Here is an 18,796-nt window from a genome sequence, read left to right on the forward strand (position 1 = left end):
TCCATCTCTGCCGTCTACTTCTTCAAACAGCGCATCCGAGGAGCTGGCAGCTGGCCTCCGCCTGCAGTGAAATCAGACAGAGACCCCAGCCGTGGCCTGGGACTGCGGACCCCATGGAGAACACCCTTGCTTATCAGCTCGTTTGGCCTATTTCTGCTTCCCCAGGGACAAGGGCAACGTTAATGCAATCTCACTCCCCAGCGAATGGCTACAGGCAACCCGCATGCAGTTGGCTCTGAGGAGAGAGAAGTCAGTGGGCGAGACGCTACTGCAGCCACTGAGGAAGCACCAGGAACAAGGCTGTGTGCTGCAAGGGGAGGACATGCTGGTGGATGAGAGTGAGCAGGTGACGTTCCTCTCCACCCACCCAGTCCTTCATGACTGTCAACTGAGACCCACCATGGGCTGATGCAGCCCTGGAGGCAACACCAGAATAAGCCACGTCCTACCCAGGGACTGTCAAGACTCACCTTCCAAACCTCTCCCCTACTTCCAAAAATTCAGTGTGGCTAAACCTCAGCTGCTGCTGCAGCGGCTGCCATTCATTTTCCATGAGATGACATCACCTCCTGGTGACGCAAGGCAAGGGGTGATTAGATGTCAGACGCTGAGTCCAGGAGTGAGTCTGGGTTTGGTCTGACCATGGCTAGGTCAGGCTCTGACTGCTCCTGCCCAGAGCAACTGCCTTCATAAACACACAGACCCCCGGATCCTGGCGGGAGCACAGGCAGAGGCCGCCTGGTTGACACAGAGGGACTAGGATACGCCCTGCCTCTGTGCCATGGAAACTCCTTTTGCAGAGAGCTGGGGCTTGGGGAGTAAGCAGGGCCTGGTGTTGCTCCTGACCTCAGCACCCCGTGGGCAGCCCTGTCCTTTTCTGCCCAGTGAGGGGAGGTTGGGTCGGGGGGACTTGGGCAATGTGAGCACACGCCTGAACTTGTACAGATTCTGAGATTTCATAATGAAAACAGAAGCCAGCCTTCAGCTCAAACATCTGTCTAAATAACAGACAAAAAATCAAGCTAAGGAAGATGCATGTAAATGATTCCTAAGCCATTATAACTGGAGTAGTAACCATTCGCTCTGTGCTGGTGGGAAGAGCACCGTCCCACACCCAGCGGCTAGTGCGGCTTATCTCTCCGTGCTGTTTCTCGCAGAGATCGCTCTCTGGCCAGCGCAGCTGCCGCCACCGTACCTGATCGCCTACGGGAAGCTCCAGAGACGAGTGTGCCTGTGTCACGGCCCAGGGACCGGGGAGAACTCGGGGCGCCGGCAGCCGGACGAGATTACCCCAGTGGCCCAAGTGGAGTCTCCTTATGAAGCCCCCAAACACCACACTGAAGTGGAACAACAGAGTCCAACTTTGCATAGTTGCTTCTTCATATAACCCATGCCCTTGATGGGTAAGAGAAACTTGAAAGCAGTGAGACATACTAATCACGGTGTGGCTGAAATCGGGTGGAAGGGTGGGGGGCGCCGGCAAGTGCGGCACACAGACGCTGCCACCTGCAGCACCTGCTGTTGGCTCCAGGTGAACCCGGGAGGGGATGGAGCCTCCCATGGCCACAGCCAGCCCCGCGGTGGGAGAGGTGGCAGGAGCGGGTTGGCCAGGCCACGCCATGGAGGCTCCTCCAAGCACATTTGTGCATCTTGCTCTTAACACCTCAAGGCATCTGATGTCCCAAGTGGCCTCAGAGGGGCCCAAGCCTCATGCCTCAGAAGTGGGCGTGCAGCCACAGCTACAGCCCTGGCCCTGGCACACACCCACATGGGGTGTAACTCGGGGGCTTCTGTGTAACACTGAGCTTGGGCCACCTGCTCCCAGAGGCCTCCCCGCTCCTATGCTGGCTGGGCCCAGTGCCCTGCCAACTGCCCCCTGCAGCCCCACCAATACTCTATTATCTTTACAAGTTCTGCATAAATCCAAAATTTTTCTGAAATAGAAAGGCTGTTTAAAATAAAAGAATGGAAGCATGCGCTCGTGTAGCATGGAGGGACCGCGATGGGCTGCGTGCCACTTCTTTCTGGATTGGCGTGTCTCTGCCTTATCGTGACACACACCTGCATCTGAGGACACCTGCAGCCTTTGCCCCACCCACATACTGCCCGTTGTCCTTGCTGGGCCAGTGTGCGTGTGCCTGTAAGCTACACAGACTTCTGCCCTGGGTCTGTCTCCCGGTGACCGGCTAGTAGGATGCCTGTAGACACAGCATCATGGACATGCAGAAGTTGTGTTCTCTTGGGTCCTGTGATAAAAGCACGCAAGTCTCTCATGGTTACATATGTCATGCTGAAATTGTCCAAGTCCAGGGGCCTCCAAGAAGATGGCCTGTGTTAATACTCTCACCTGCGGAATCAAGGGAAAAGTTATCTTGCCGACATAGTTTGCGATAGGCTGTGGAAGTCAGAAGTACAGATTACATCAACTTAATATATCCCTGGACCAACTTCGGCAAAGTCATCATAACTTTTGCAGAAAATACAAGAACCAACTCTAGGCAATAAAAAGTATTGCTCCTCTGTTTAAACTTAGTTTCTTCTTATGAGTATTCTAGCCCGAGAATATTACTTCTCATATCTGCCACTGATTAAATAAGGGTTTTTTTTAGCATTTCAGATTTTTCTCTTAAAGCTGTTCTCCAGCTAAAGAATGGCTATGTTTACATAAAGTGGCATTTTTGTAGCTTGGTTCTTAAACTGGACAGATGTCTGGTAGTATTAAGAACCAAGTAAATATTTGCATGTTCCGGTTTCTGCAGAAATAGCATGGACTAAATTAAAAACTGTATCTCACCTACCCCCACAAGAAAACCCAGTGAATCTCTCAGCTCTCTCTGCATCAGCCTTCTGTTCTGCCATCATCAGTCTCAGCTCTTTCAGGGGAAACAAGCAGGAATGGGAGCAAGAATACTTAGCTTGTTCAAGAGAAGCTTCCAGAAAGCTCTCCTCTTCCTTCCTCCCTCACATCGAGGGCCAGAAGTCCAGCTGGTAGATCACAGACTCACGTGGATGCTGGAAAGGAATATTTTCAACTTTGGGTGTCAGCACTAGGGGTCGGCAGCCCACCCAGACGCAGGAGAACTGTTGTCAGGGCAGAGAAAATGCGTTTGTTCTCTGCTCACACGCCTGGATCACGGGGAAAGGAACAAATGGAGAGAAAGAGAAACAGAGACAAATTGGTAATTGCCATAGGACTCCTGGGAAAGGCGCCAAAGAAGCAGATTTGGTGGGCATCTTTGTCATTTTTGGTCTAAGTCTGATCTATCGAGAGAGCTTCAAAAGGGTTACCAGTCAGATAACAGAGGGGACCATTGGCATTGCCAGGACAGGGACCTGCTCGTGTCCCCACCCTCTTCATGTCCCTGGCCACACCTCCCTTGGCTCCAGGGGCATCTCAGCTCCTCCTTACCTGATATTCTTGGGCTCCTGATGGGACCATGGTCTTGAGTCTTGTGTCCCACTCTGCAGCTACTGTGGTTTCCAGCCCAGGGCCCAGACCCTCAGGGCTTCCAGCCACCCATGGGCTCATGGTCCTCAGAGCTGTTGACCCAGGGTGCCAGGACCCTTAGGACTGCACCTTGATGCCATGGTGGGGTGGTGAGTCAGACTCCGGTGGGGGTGCTTGGGGCTGTTTCCATCTGAAAACACCAGAGATAAATGGAGCCGGTCTTCCCTGGGTCTCCATGTGGGGACTGGTACCTATGAGAACATGAGGGAGGAAGCAGAAGGCCACCACCTCTTACCTGCAATTCCAAAATCCAAAAAGTGACTACTTTCTTTTTTTTCTCCATTATGGCCAGAAACTCATTTGGCAAACAAAACCTGTTCTGATCTGATGTGGAGTCATTTATAATCTTTATTCACTCCTCTTAGTGTGAATATTCATGCATTTCTCTGCAGAAACATTAGTGCATGTGGTTATGAGATGCTGCCCAGGTGCTCCCGGGGCTGTGGCGAACTCTGCAGAACATGCTGCGTTTTGCTGCTCCAGCCTCAGCCGTGCATTCTGACAACACGTCCGCTGCACATGAGGCGCACCCTCCATTGAGGCCTGACAAATGATCAATCTTCTTTTTTTATGTAGCTGTGCATATAAGCAATGCAAAATGTTTCTTTACGTTTTCTGCTAGGAGAATATTTTATAAAAGATATATTTTACCTAAGATAAATACTACACAGCCTACATCAATCATGGCAGGACTGAAAATATGACTGTATTTTAGAGAAAAAAAATATCTTTGTAAGATCAAATTGTTCCTGGATAGGTTTTGAAACCTACTGAAAACCTCCGGTTTGCCACCTGGGCTTCAGTCCATTTGCACAGCCAGCCGCTTATGGGGGAAGGGCTGGGTCATTGGTGACAACCAGTAAACCCTGTCAGGCAGCAGAGAAACAGAGAGAGGGAAGGTGACTGATACTGAATTTTCGGTATCTTAACACCAGGAACCAATTTTCTAGAAAAAAATTATTGGATTATGTAGAACCAACTTACAACTGAGCTCTTGTTGCAAACCTTTATACATAAGCCAAAGTTTCTATATTCTCCAAATTACTTGTTTGACTTACAGCTTTCAATGTGACACACGTTTTTCATCACCTATTTATGGACAGAAAACCCCACATCCCCAAACTCGCAGACCTGAATACACCAGAGGGATGCCAGAGGCAGACGCACGAGAGAGCTCACTGCTCTGATAGACATTGGAACCGTGCAGAGCTGCGTTTGGAGGTTTGGAGGCGAAGGCCAGAGCATACTGAATGTAAAGTGTCTGGTGGTGAAACGCATAATCTGTTTTTGATAAAAATACGCATCTTTTTAGAAACCTGGCTCACTGTCAGGAGGAGTGATTGTGCATTCTGAGAATACGGCCGGCGGGACAAGCCGCCCTCACTGAGCTCGGGGGGGCTCAAGGTCAGGGGGATGTCCACTCTGTACGCTCGCTCTCTCTCCCCTAGGGAACTTTCATCCATTTGGGGCATAGCTGGCATACGATTACAAGTCACTTAACAGATTTGGCAAACATTTGCTAAACACCATGGACAGTGAGCACCCTTCTCCAGCTACCTGATGATGACAGTTTAGTGGATGATTTTGTTGAAATGCATTTGAAAATATATCAAGCCGACAACTCACCTAGTCCATCCTCTTTGTACTGTCCGTACCCACAAAGACCTCCTCTCTTGTGCTGTTCACTCAGCTGCCGCCTGGAGAACCTCTGAGCAGCCCGACCCAGCAGTCTTCCCCTAGAGGATTCTGACCGCATGCAGCAGAGGACGCATTTCAGGCACAGCAGCAGGAAGATACATTTGCTGGGGTGTGAGAGTGTGGAATCCATGCAGCACGCAGGGAGGAGCCCGGGTGTGGGGTGAGCAGAGAGGAGTGGCACTTGAAGAAGCGACTGAGCCATCACAGTACAGAGATGCATGCTAGCCTGTGCTTCCATGGTACTCGGGAGCCCTGGGAGGCTTCAGAGCACAGGAGTGGCCAGGACCCAGAGCTGCATACACACTCAGCCTGCTTTCTTGGTAGCAGGATGCTGACTGGATTTCGTTGGTGGTGGGGTGTTGAGGTAGACATTTCTGGAGCAGCATAGGTGAGATATAGTGATTGACTATGTAGAGTGTTGGCAAGGGGTGGGTGTGAGAGGCATCCCGGGTGGTCTCAGTCACAGCTCAGCTCGCTGCAGTGAGCTGGACCTCTCAGTGCCCTGGTCACTCGTCAAAGTGTCTCTCCTAGGTACTTCTGCTGGTGTCAAGGTGATCTTTGGCCCTCCTGAGGTCCCTGCACAGGGGAGGTCTGAGCCTATGACTGCAGGAGCCCCCTCAAGCCTCAGGAGGATGAACAGGACCAGCCCAGCAAGGACTCAAGTCAGAAGGTTGTGCCTGTGGTTCAGAGACCTCAGGGGATGGCACAGAAGAGAACCATCACCTTGTCCCCAGACTCGCCAAAGATTCTTGTTCCCCAAGCCATGGTCCTTGAAGGAAGTGTGTGGATCAGGGCAGGGTCTCTTGGTGGTATTCCAGTGCACTACTGCCCGATGGCTGTGGGGGCCTCCCTACTGACTTGTAACCAATATTTGCTGTGGTTTGAATGTCTGTGTCCCTCCAAAATTCACGTTGAAACCGAATCCCCAATGCAATAGTATTAAAGGTGGGGCCTTCCAGAGGTGAAGTGGTGTGAGGCTCCGCCCTCACGCGCAGATTAGAGCACTCATGGAAGGGCTCAACGGGGCGGGTTTGTCCCTTTTCTGCCCCTCAGCCATATGAGGACGCAGCATCAGGGCACCATGCTGGAAGCAGAGAGCCCTTGCCAGACACCGAATCTGCTGCCACCCGGATCTTGAACTTCCCAGCACCCAGAACTGTGAGAAATAAATTTCTATTATTTGTAAGTTGCCTGGTTTAAGGTATTTTGATATAGCAGCACAGACTAACCCAATATCTTACCCCACAAGATCCACCCAAAATGGCTGAAGTTAAATTCCTTATTGACTTAGCTAAATGGAAATTTAGCAGAAACTGAATAATCCTAAGAAGAAAACTGATGATGTTTCTTCGGAGTCTCCATATTGCATAGCCCCAAAGGTGCCATTCACATGGATGGGGTATCGTGCAGTGCTCATTTGGGGCAAGTGTTCTGCAGCCCTCATCTAAATACACATACTTCTACAGAAATTTGCAGAATTCTGAATTTTCAGGCATTGTTGACTTGTTTCATAAAGTTGCTTTAGGAAAGATCTAAGAAATAAGGAAAAAAATCACAAATCTTCTTCAAGTCAGTTGAAATAGCATCTTCCACACTTGCCCTTGCCAAAACTTTTCATTTAAGAAAGTCTTATTTCAAGATACTTGGGGTCAGTTAGCTGCTCCAAGTTAGATATTTTCTGGCCATCAGGCAAAGTCTCACATGACATTCCTACAACCTCAGACACCAGGTTTGTCTCTTAGACCTGAAGAGTTCAGTAGGGTTCCATCTCTGTCACTCCAGCCACATCATCTCAAGACCCATGTACTTGAAAGAAACATGGTTCTCATATGTTTTCATGTTTCAGGAGAAACCTCTGCAGATATCATTTTCCATCTGATTTATTTAGCACAGCCTTTATCTACAAAAGAAATAAACAAAACACAACCACAGCCGGCTTATCCAGGACCTCGGGCTGCTCGTCCCACATGCTCCAGTTTAAAAGGTCTCGTACTTGCGAGTGACTCTCATCTCAGTCTCAGTGCATGGACTGATGACGCAAGGCCTCGGCCCTTGGCTCCGCGAGCTCCAATGCAATCATTTGTTTTTCATTTTTATGTGCGATGACATTTACCAATGGTATTACTTGAGTCACAAAAACCAAGATGTGTTCCATTAATTGTAATGGCCTGTAAGGGAAAATCAAGACTTATCACTGCTTGAAACTTTGTGGGTGCTGGTGTCCTGAAGGGGGCTTTAAATGAAGACATGTGTTTTCTTTTGTCTTTTTTGACACATTCAGGATCCCTGTTATGTTAGTCCATTTCTGTTGCTTATAGCAAAATACCTGGAACTGAGTCATTTGCAAAGAAACAACATTTATTGCTTATAGTTTCGGAAGCTGGGAAGTCCAAAGTCCAGGGAACACACCTGCTGAGGTCCTTGTCCTGGTGGTGACTCTACAGTGACCAGGGTGTCACATCGCTAATATTGTGGACAGAGAGAGCTAATTCCTCACTTTTTCTCCTTTTAAAGCCCTTGGAACCACACCCATGACCACCATGAAACATCAACTAATTAATCCATTCTAGGGCACAGTCCTCACAATCTAATCACCTCTTCAAGGCCCCACCTTTCAATTACCATAATAGGATTTCCCACCTTCTTAACACTGTCACAGTGGGGGTTCAGTTTCTAAGTCAATCCATAGCACAGTTAAATGTCTCCCACACACCCTCCTCCGGTGCAGGGTGCTGTAGTCCTTCCCAGGCCAGGGTGAGTGTGGCCCTCCCTGTGACTCCCAGTGCAGAAGGGGGACAAAGCGTGAAGTCCACCTGGGTCAGAGCTGGGGAGAGGACAGTGACAAGCCAGGTTGCAGACCCATGTGAAGGAACAGAAGGCAAGACTGGAAGTCACAATGGTGGTGGGGACTGGATACCGTGAGCCGGTACAGAGTCAGCAGGGTTTCTGGTCACACGGGTCCTGACCAAGGGATCCCAGCTAGTGGGGAGTCCTGGCCTCATCTCCAGGGCTGCAAGGGGTCTAGGCTCTCAGGGCATCTGCACATGGCACCCTGCCTGCTCTGGGCAATAGGAGGTATGGCCAGTCCACACCAGATCTGCAGAGAGAGGGAGAAGCTTATTCTCTGACAGGTTGGCTGATGTTTCCAAAGCTACAGGCTTGTAGGTAGATGACAGAGACATCCACCCCTAGTCTCGCCCTGGATGCTCAGTGATCCCAAGAGAGCCTTTCACCTCTGCACGTCTGAAGCCTAACCACCTGCGATGGAGCAAATCACCTGGGCTTCACCAGAAGAAGGCACCAGCGGCTAGCCGCCGGCTCAGCCCACCCTGTGCCGCACCCTGCGCATCCACCCTGTGCCATCCCCTTTCCTTGTCTCAGGGTGTTTCTAGCCTCACTTGTTCCTGCTGGGGTTCTAGGATCAGCTCATCACACCGTATTTGCAGAGGGGAGATCCTTCCTGGGCCCAATGGATTGTCAGGGTCCCTAAGGCTCCTAGAGCTTTTCTGTCCAGTCCAGGATGCTAATGTTTGGACGAATGCACAAGCAGGCATCCATGCAGGTAGTGGGTGGCAATGGAGCCCCCCTCACCCAGCCTGGCAGTGTCCCTCCAGCCCCTTTCAGACACATGACCTTCCCCTCAACCCTATTCGTTACTCATCCTGTATCATCAATGACCTTCCTGAGCCTGGGTCCTCCCTTAGCCTGACCAGTGTCCTGTCCTGCCCGCCATGTGTCTCCACAACTTTGCTGGTGCAGTGCACTGAGTGCTCCCCAAGCCCAGTCGCGAATGCATGGGGCTTCTCTCCCTGGCGCCACCTCCCTGGTTCTCCAGGGCCTCCCCACCACCCTGCCTCTAGTCAGACTCCTGCCTGGGAGTCTCCACACACCAGTGGGCCTCATTCCTCTTAAGGAATAAATCCTACGGCCCCACCTAAGTTTCTATGTTTAGAGTGAAGCTTAAATACTTGAACCAAAGAGGCTTCTTTGATTAACTGTTAGATTTTTTAAACATTTTCTTAGAGCTATCGGAGTCATGAGTGAGGCTTCCTAAAGGATTTTAAAGGTCCAGACAGCTTCAGTTCCTATCAAAAGGCAAGCCCGGGAGCCCTAGAGCATAGAAGCTTACTCTGAAGGAGAGAAAAGTCTTCAGGGTATGACTTAAGGGCTTCTGCATTCTGGCTGCACATCAAAACCGCCCACCAGGCTGCACAAAGAACCCACGCCACGTCCTACCCCAGGTCAATTAAATCACTCTCCAGGGTGAGGCCCGGGCATCTGGCAGTTTAAAGAGCTCTTTGGCTACTTCTAATGTACAGCCAGGGTTTAGAACCGCAGACTTAGGAAGGAATTTCTCTACACTCCCAGATGAAGTGGATCTGGCTGGCAAAGCCAAGATGAGTGGGAAAGGGTGGAGGTGAGAGGTCAGATCTGGAGTTCACATCCATGGAGGTGGTGGGGCAGGGTGATCGAGCAGCTGGGCAGGGCGGAAGCCAGCCCACCCTTCTTAGGCTAGGTTGGGACACAGCGGGCTCTTTAGAGGAGATCCTGGTACAACATGGCACAGCTGAGACTGCCTTAGAAAGAGCTGAGAAACGTTTCCAGGCCAAGGATGGAGGTAGTAACTTCTCAGTTTCCAGTTTCCCATGCTTGTGGCAGAAGCCACTCAGTACCTGCTGCTCCTTGCTGGGAGAATGCAGAAAGACCCGGGAGCTGGCTGCAAGGGCGGCGGGGAGAGAGGCTGCCAGACAGCAGGCTGAAGCCAGGTAAATGGGGCAGCGTGGCTGAGGCAGGGGCACTGGTGGCGCTGGTGAGAGCAGACAGGGGACAAGGCTGGGGGGAAAAGGGCCACTGAGATCCTGCTCATCACACGAGGTCTCATCCTAAGTCTGGCCAGCTGCAGACAGAGGAACTCCTGGGCCCAGGAGAGCTGGGGGCACGGTCTCACCTGTGTGTACTGAGAAGATTCAGGTTCCAATTCCAGAGCTCGGGATGGGGATCCCAGGGCTGCTGCTTCTGAGGGTTTGCAGACCATGTGTGAGGAGCGGCAACCTCGCTGGGTGGACTGCTGCTTTGGATGGCAAGCTGTCTGCTCATGGAATCAGGTGCCAGGAGCTGATGGTACCCAAGGGGGACAGTCTCTGTCAACGATCCAAGACTGGAGAGATGCTAAGTCACCTTGATGAGTTAATGAGGTCTAGGCTTCCAGCCTCTAGGAGCCCACAAAGGCCATTTAGGATCATAGTCTCAGAAGAGCTCACCCATCCAGCACCCTCCCTTGTGCAAATGAGACTCACCATGGGTGCTGGTGGATGAAGTGGAAACCCAAAACAACCAAAGTGCATTTGCTCACTCTTTCACCCATTCATAGCTTCTCAGGCTCTTCCTGGTGGGAAAGCTGTTCTAATTTTAGGAAACTAGCCAGTGTCCAGTTGTCAGATTCCGTGGATTGAGGAATCTTGAATTTTCTTCTGCTCTCAGAGACCCTGGAAATGGGACTGGTGTTTGTACTCCAAACACGGTTCATTCCTGGAAGTACATGGCAGTAAGTCTTAAAGTAAGTTCAGAAGATGCACCTATTGGGTGGATTGAGGAAGACCAATCTTCTGGAGAACACTGACGCATCCATGGGGTTACAGATAAAAGTGGTGCTCAGAAGAAATGGCTTCGTTGATTCGGTGCCACGCAGACTTTTCTTTCAGTCTCAGGCTTTGATGAATCTTCCAAGAGGAGTTCTGGTGATGATTCACAGCACTATGAGGAGCTGCTAGGTACCCGGGGGCTGGTGCAGGCCAGAATAGTCCCACCCTCAGGGCCTGCTCAGTCTACAGGGAGAGAGACACATTTCCATGTTGGGAAAAAAACCAAAAAACAGAAAAAACCCAAAACAGGTTACGGAGTGAGGATGGGAAGTGTGTGCATGAGCAGCGGGACCCACAGGCACTGCCCAGCCTCGGAAGGACCTGCTCGGCTCTGGTCACAGCCTGGCTGTTGGAGCAGGGAACACAGTCTGAGGACCTCCAGGGTAGGGGGGCTGGAAAGCCAAGGGAGCCAGGGAAGAAACGGGGAGCTCTGGCCCCTGGAAGACCAGCTGGCAGTGTCAGGAGGGGGGGGTGCTAGATGAGGGGCTGCCGGTGTTTTCTGTGATGAACTGATGGAGGCATTAGGGCCACGGCACTGGTTCTTAGCGATCCTCTATAACACTTTCAGGGATTTTTTATTGGAAAAATTTAGTTTAGCATGTTCAGTTAATAGTCAAAGTCCTGAACCTGACTGGTGCGTCTTTTTGACATGTCACCGGCTACGGGTGCTTGGTGTGTGCCACTGCACCTGGTGACTGTGCACTCCGGGGCCTGTTTCTCTCAGCACCAGCACACTCCCTGCCTTACGGGACAGCCACATTATCTTTGTGACAGTCCCTCCCCATCGTGGCTCTCTAGTGATGTAACTTGTCACTTCCTCCCCAGTGAGGCTCCAGGTTGGAGCACCCTCATCCTGCATCCCACCCGCCTGCAGCAGGCAAACCCACCCCAGGGCCCGGCCAGGTGCGGCTGAATCAAAGACAAATGATGTTCTGGCAGGTGGGAAAGTCAAGAGCAGTACGTCCTGGCCTGCAACACGGTGACACAGATGGCGGCCACCCACCCAAATAAGAACCTGCAGCTGTTAATTCTCTTCCCCGCCTGGCAACACCTCATGGAGGGCCCTTTACATTTTGCACAAACTTCAGCATGAGGAGTCAATGGAGGGAATGATTTATTTAATCTTTCGTGGAAATATGCTTCATTTTAATGTGGTCCCCACATACTTGTCTGTATGCCAACTGGAATTAATGTAGTTAAGATTTCTCCGACAACGTCATGGTACTACCACATTATTCTTATCTGGGTTGATGAGAGAGCGCCTCCACCCACCCTCATTTCCTTCAGCTGGAGGCGGTCCTGCTCCCTGGTTCCACGTGGCTGATCGCTTCCGTCCAGACTTGTCACTCCGTGGCTGCTTCTCCGTCTTCCCCGTTACTGATCTCAGACGCATATCAGAGCCGAGGGAGGGGGATCTCGCAGCCACCTGCTGTGCACAGACGGTCTCACCAGTGCATGAGTTAAACTGAGCTTACTGTGTGGAGTTACACAGGAGCACCCTCCCCTCCCGCACCCCAGTTACTGATCTCGGCTCCTGCAAGAGCTCCTGTGGCTTCTCAAAACTCCAGCCAATGGTACAGCTGGCAGATCCTCGGGCCGGCCTGGCTGAAGGTGACTCTGCCGGGAGGGTTCCTCGTTTTCCTCTTCCTTGTTCTTTAGACTCCTTAGATGTTTTCTTTCAGCAAGAAGCACAGAGAAGTAGCCTGCAAAACTTCCTCAGTAAAGTGCGTGATTGTGGATTACGTGAGAGGCTGCATATTCAACTCTGGACTCACTGGGGCTTTCTGGCCCTGGCAGATTGGAGGGAACTTGCAGCGATGTGTTAAGTATGGCTATGGTTCCCCCAGATCCTCCAAGAGCTGGACAGATCCAGGATGCCTCCTAGGGAGCCTCTTGAAGGAATGACGCAGTCCTGGGAGCAGAGGATGCTGTGATACCTTGCTGGCAGCCTGCAGGGATCTGCGGATTTGAGAGGTGGGCGGATCTGTTCCCGGCTCCGGGAAAGACCTTTCCAAGGACACTCACCAATGGGCAGCCAGCTCTGTGGCTTTGCTCAAGCAGAGACAGCTCATTGGGTCTAATCTCAATTCCTCCTTCAGGCAATGCAAGCTTTGCATAACACGGTAAGTCATAAATGATGTGAAAAAATGGACATTTCCAGTATTTTTGCAATTCCTGTAGCCTGGCAAAAATTATGAAAACTTAATAGAAAACAATGGCATGTGAGGATGATGGGAATTGGGATGGGGTGGGCTGGACCACTCTCCACGGTAAAATCACAGACACGGCATCTGTGACACATACTGCCATTTTATCTACTGGAAGTTACCTTGCTCAAAATCCCTGACCCAGAGGGAAGCACACATTAGTGGCCCACAAGGCAGATATTCATCCCCACCTCTGCCATCTCCTTTCCCTAATTTAAATCTCTAGTGACACATTTTGGGAATCAGTTCCCTGGGAGGAGTTCGAGCACTTTTCCTGGCCCGACCCGGATCAGAAGTAGGAAGCAGGTAACACTTTGGTAACTGCTTTCCAACCAGATTCTTAAGTCCTGAACACACTGCGAGACCATGCAAGCTGGTCTGCGAGAGCATTTGGGGAGTTTGGTGCATATGGAGGTTCACCCCTCCAGCGAGCATGAAGTGTGCCGAGCGTGGCTTTTCTGTTCAATTGGCTGCTTTTCTGCCATTGTGTCAATGACATTCTGTTATAAATCAGCTCCGTGTCAGATGGTGAAGACAAACTGTGGAGGAGTTTGCCCTCTCCAGTCTTTTAAGCAATTTAGTGAGGAGGATATTTGTATATTAAAGAAGCTTTTAAAATGACATTTCACAAAGCACAGTGACTTTATAAAGCCATTCATTTTCTTAAGTAATGGTCATTATTATTCATTAGCTTATTCAGTTTGCCACGTAGAGGCCAACCAAGGCCTCGCTAGATGGTGTAGCCCAGAGGGTTCTCAGGGGGGTCCCCCTATGGAACCCACACAGATGGTGTAGGCAGACCCTCTAGAGCCTAGCCCCCAGGGGACATACCCTTATTCCTATGTGTGGACGGATACCCCTTATTCTCTCAGGGGGCCTTAGAGAAATGCTGAGATGTCACAAGGAGTCCCAGCTGGGAGGGGTGAGCCCCTAGAGCCCTGGCTCCTGGGATCAAGATCCTGTTCAGCTGAGAGTTGGCACTGGCTTCAGAGCCTGGGGGACAGTGAGGTCGTCTCTATGGCAGCAGACAGCGGCGTTCAGGTCGAGAGTCCTGCCAGCTTTCCACGTCCTTCTGAGCCAGACTCTAGGCTTTTATTCCTGTCCTGATGTTGCTAAGTCCCTGTGGACTACTTCAGACATTTTAAACTGAAGCTGGAGGCACGTTATTAGCTCTTTTCAGAGTCTCAAAATAAAACATGAAAAACGGGGACAGAAGACCATTTGCGGTAGCACTGATGCTCACCTGTCCAAGCTGGAAACACGGAGTGACGCGCAGCCGTCAGACCAGGAGTTCCTCAGACCAGCAGCGGCTGCTTCCAGGTCATTCCTGTCTATTCTGACCATGCTGTGCTGCACACCCAGGGCTCACCATCTGCGGGACCCCCTTGCTACATGGAAAGCAACCTCAGGGCAGGTTTCGTCCTGAGTAGCCTCTCCCGTGAACTAACTCATCTGCGGAAGCCATGCAGGTGCCGCCTGTGGACGGAGTTACAGGTAGGACAGTGAGGACAGATGGGGCGGGGGAGGGGAGGGCATGGAAGGGCAATATAGGAGGGGGTGTGGCTAGCCAGCCAGAGGTCCCCTCTAGTCCTGATCCCAGCAGTGCCCTCTTCCTGGCTGAAGATGCTTCTGCAGCCTTGCCTGGCTGTTTCTGGCCATGCCCCACATTCCTCCCCACAGGACCTGCCCCTGCCCCCTCACCCTGCTAATGTGCCATCTCATGCCTGTCCACCATGGCACATCTGTCTGGCTGCGGGGTCTCCAACACAGCCCCTGGCCACCACACCCAGTGAGACCCTGAGGCTCCCTCTGCACAGTGAAACTCAGAGAAAAATAGGCACGTGGGACAGTTAACTGCCACAGACCCAAATGCTGCCATGTCCTTTGGGTCTGAAGGGATCCCTGACCCCACTTTGCGAAGCTCCTGGATGAGGACAAAGCCACTGAGGGCGTGTGGTCTTACAAGCTCGCTCACTGCACACGATGTGCATGTCAGTGCCGACGACAGCAGTGCCGACGACAGCCGGGGCCGGGGCTGTGCTCCATTTGTGAGATGAGAAATCGCAGCAGAGACCAGGTGGCCCAGGTGAGGTGGCAGGAGGTGGCCAGGCAGTCCAGGTGGCCCAGATGAGGGGGAAGAGGGTCCAGTTGGCTCAAGTGACCAAGTGGCTCAGGTGGCCAGGTGGCCCAGGTATCAGAAGAGGGTGCTCATGAGCTTTGCCCCTGAGCAGCTTCTGCTCCTCTTCCTCGGCCAGGGGCTGAATCCCTGACCACTGGGCAAGAGGACAGTAGGTGCGTCCCTTCTGAGCCCTCCCGCTTTGCAGTTGACTAGGGCCCATCCTTCACCTGCTCCGGAGCAGCTCCAGCACCCCCACACCCAGAGCACAGGGAGGCCTGTGCTGTTAGCTGGTCAAGAGGAGGTATGTTTTGTCAAGGGACTGAAGTCAACTGTAACCCCAGGGTGAAGTTTGGCCCACTTCCCCACCTGAGAAATCCCATGCCCTGAGTCAGTGGCCCCCTCTCTCCAGGCCAGTGCCCATCTGGTGCAGGGGCCATGGTCTGCTGAGCTGTGGGGAAGATGTTAGTTTCTGAGAACAGGGCTGAAGGCACTCACAAGCCCCCTCCCAGGGATTCTGCAATAACCCCACACCTGAAGATCACAGCTTAATGGGGTGGCAGGTCTCATCCCTGTCCTTGGCTTGCCATGTGCCCCAAAAGTGTGGCTGCCCACACAGGGGTGGCTGCTTCTGCCTGCCTCGATGCTCTGGAACTCAGGTTTGATGGGTGGATAGACACTCTAGACCTCAGGCCCGGTAGACACACCCACACTCCTCTGCAGGGGGGCCCATAGCAAGTCACCAGGTGGACAGGGTCCTTCTTGCCACAAGGGGCCCATCTGTCAGATGCATCCTGTTCTCTCGGGCCTGGGTCCCTGTAGGCTGATTCTGCCTGGTCTGCTCTGGGTTGGGGAGCCCAGGGATGTGTCCTGTCCCATGAGTCAGCAGAGGAAATGCCCGAGACCCTCCCCACAGCCCTCCGTGCTCACCAGTCTGTTGCAAGACAGTGACTCCGCCGTCCCCTGAGTCCAGGAGTGGTTCACAAAGCAACGTCCCCTGGGTGGTCTCTGATGGGCACAGAGTGAGGAAGACATGAGCCTTCCCCATTAGCAGCCCCCAGGACCTGAGCACTGGTTCCTGCTGCCAGCTGGCCTGTTCTGACTGAGACCCCTGCAGACTCGTGCCCTTCCTGGAGTTCAGGCTCAGGACCACTGTCTTCTCCCTGGAGAGAAACTTCCCGCCAGCCCATGCAGGGACACGGAGAGGGCAGAGGCAGGCTCTGTGGTGCCAGGGAACATGCAGTCCTGGAGGAGAAATGACTTGGGGAAAGTGAAGCCACATTGCAAGAGGAGAATATCTGCTCACTCGGAAACCGAGGAACTGTCACAAGGAGAACATGGGGACAGGCAGGTTTTAGGAAGCCAGGGTGTGGGAGGGGTGATGATTTTGCACGTGTGAGAGGCAGCAGAGCCCTCTGAAGCCGCCCACGTTGGGATTATCAAGACCCACACTGAGGACTTGGCCAGGTCGTGGACCCTCCTCTGGTGGCTGCAGAGGGCAGGAGCACAGGCTTCTCCTATGGAGTCACTGTGGTCATTGAACTGGGTGACACCTGAAGCCACATCGCACAGGCCTTGGGATCAGGGGTCTCCCTTCTCTACACCTGCTCTTTCTTCACGGGGGACATTGGATAGTGAGATGGAAAGTCACCGATTCGGGGACGGACAGACCCAGCCTTGTACCATCACCTTCCCTATCCAGTGTGTGACTTGAGACGAGTCATCTGTGTCCCTGAGCTCGGTTTCCCCAGCTGTGACGTGAGCATAACAGTGGTGCACAGAGTCGCAAGCATGGAGTGCGGGGCAGGCTCTGCACAGAGGTGAGCTCCATCCTCCCCTGCAAGCACAGTGGGGGCCGGGAGGGCTGGATCAAGTGCAGCCCTGTGGGCGCCCCCGAGGCCCACGTCCAGCCCTGGCCATGCAGAGGAGACAGCGTGTGCCCTGAGCGTGTTGAAGAAGGCCCGGTCTTTCCTGGTGTCATTTCTAGGACAAAGGTGCTCTGGGGTCTCTTCGTGAGGTCCAGGAATTTGCTTTTGTCATTAGATCCTCTGGGGCTGAGTCCAGAGTCTGCTGCTGTTTACTCAGTCCTCCGAGGCCAGGGGTCCCCTGTAGCTCAGCACCATGGGGCAGGCCACGTATTATTTCAGGAAACACGTTTTCCAGAAAGCCTTCCCTAAGAGACACAGCCAGCTTCCTGGGGTCTCCACTTCAACTTTTTGCTGTCTTTCCTCAGTATGAACAGTCTTCTTTGTTTTTTGCCAGTCTGGTAGATGGAAAGACTGGACTTCAGGGGCTTTCTGCTGCATTTCTTTTATTCTCTCTTTAGTCAGGTTTATTGAGTATACTTTTCTTAGGGCAAAGTTCACTTTTTAGTGGACAGTTCCGTGAGATTTTACACAGTACACGGTCACAACCACTTCCACAGAACAGCTGCCTTCCCATCCCCGTCCCTCCTGATTCCCACTGGTGTCCGCTCCTTCCCTCGCCTGGCCCCTGGAAGCCACCGATGTGTTTTTACTTCCTTCCCATGAGTTCCCTTCTCCAGAATGTCATATCAATGGGATCACACAGCCTGTAGCTCTTGGAGTCTGGCTTCTTTCACTTAGCAAAACATGCTCAACATTGATCCGTGTCATTGGGCATATCCATAGTCCATTCCTCTTTATTGGTAAGTAGTATTCCAATGTAGGAATAATCCACGGCTTGTTTATGCATAGTTCTGTTGAAGAACGTTTAGGTTGTGACCAGTTTGGGATGATTATGAATAAAGCTGCTATAAATATTCATGTACAAGGTTTTGTGAATGTGAATTTTCATTTCTCTTGGGTAAATGCCTAGAAGAGGGATTCCTGGGTCACATGGTAAGTGTATGGTTAACTTTATAAGAAACTGCCATCCATGTTTTTTTTATTCCAGCATTTACGCAAACTTTTAAAATTAGATACACATTTCTATATAATAAATAAGGTGATTTTTCCCTAAAAATTGAATGTGGGGACACTGATGAAAACTGTCATCCTGGTTGTCATCCCGGTTCCGCCATGGAACTGAGTCTGGCTCCTCTCCCTCTGGGTGGCCCGAAGACCCACCCTGTGTCCAGCTTTATCTCTTTCCCATTCCTACGGGCACCACCCAGGCATGGGCCTCGCTCCCTTGCACCTGGCATGTCACGATGCTTCCAGCACGTTCTAACCAACTGAGGTGGCAGATGGCTGTATCCTCCATAGATTAGCCAGGATCTAGCTCAGAGTAGACTTTTAAGTGCAATATCAAATAAATGTCTGTCCGGGTTTCTTCATCATTACAGATATCTCCTCATTCTCAGCATCTTCTCCATGTTACAGGACCAATGTCACACTGACCAACTCATCATTTGTTATTGCTTTATTGAGATACAATTCACCATCTCTAGCACACGGTTCAGTTCTTTTTCACGTATTCACAATATTGTATAACTATCATTGCAGTCTACTTTGAGAACATTTTATCACCCCAAGAAGAAACTCCGATCTATCAGCGGTCACTCTGCATCCTATCCTGCCCCAACTGGAGCCCTGAGCTGTTTGACTTTCTGTCCTGATAGCTTTGCCTATAATGGGCATTTTATACAGAAAGAGTCAAAAAC

This window comes from Cynocephalus volans, chromosome 7, assembly GCF_027409185.1.
Source record: "Cynocephalus volans isolate mCynVol1 chromosome 7, mCynVol1.pri, whole genome shotgun sequence".
Lineage (NCBI taxonomy): Eukaryota > Metazoa > Chordata > Mammalia > Dermoptera > Cynocephalidae > Cynocephalus > Cynocephalus volans.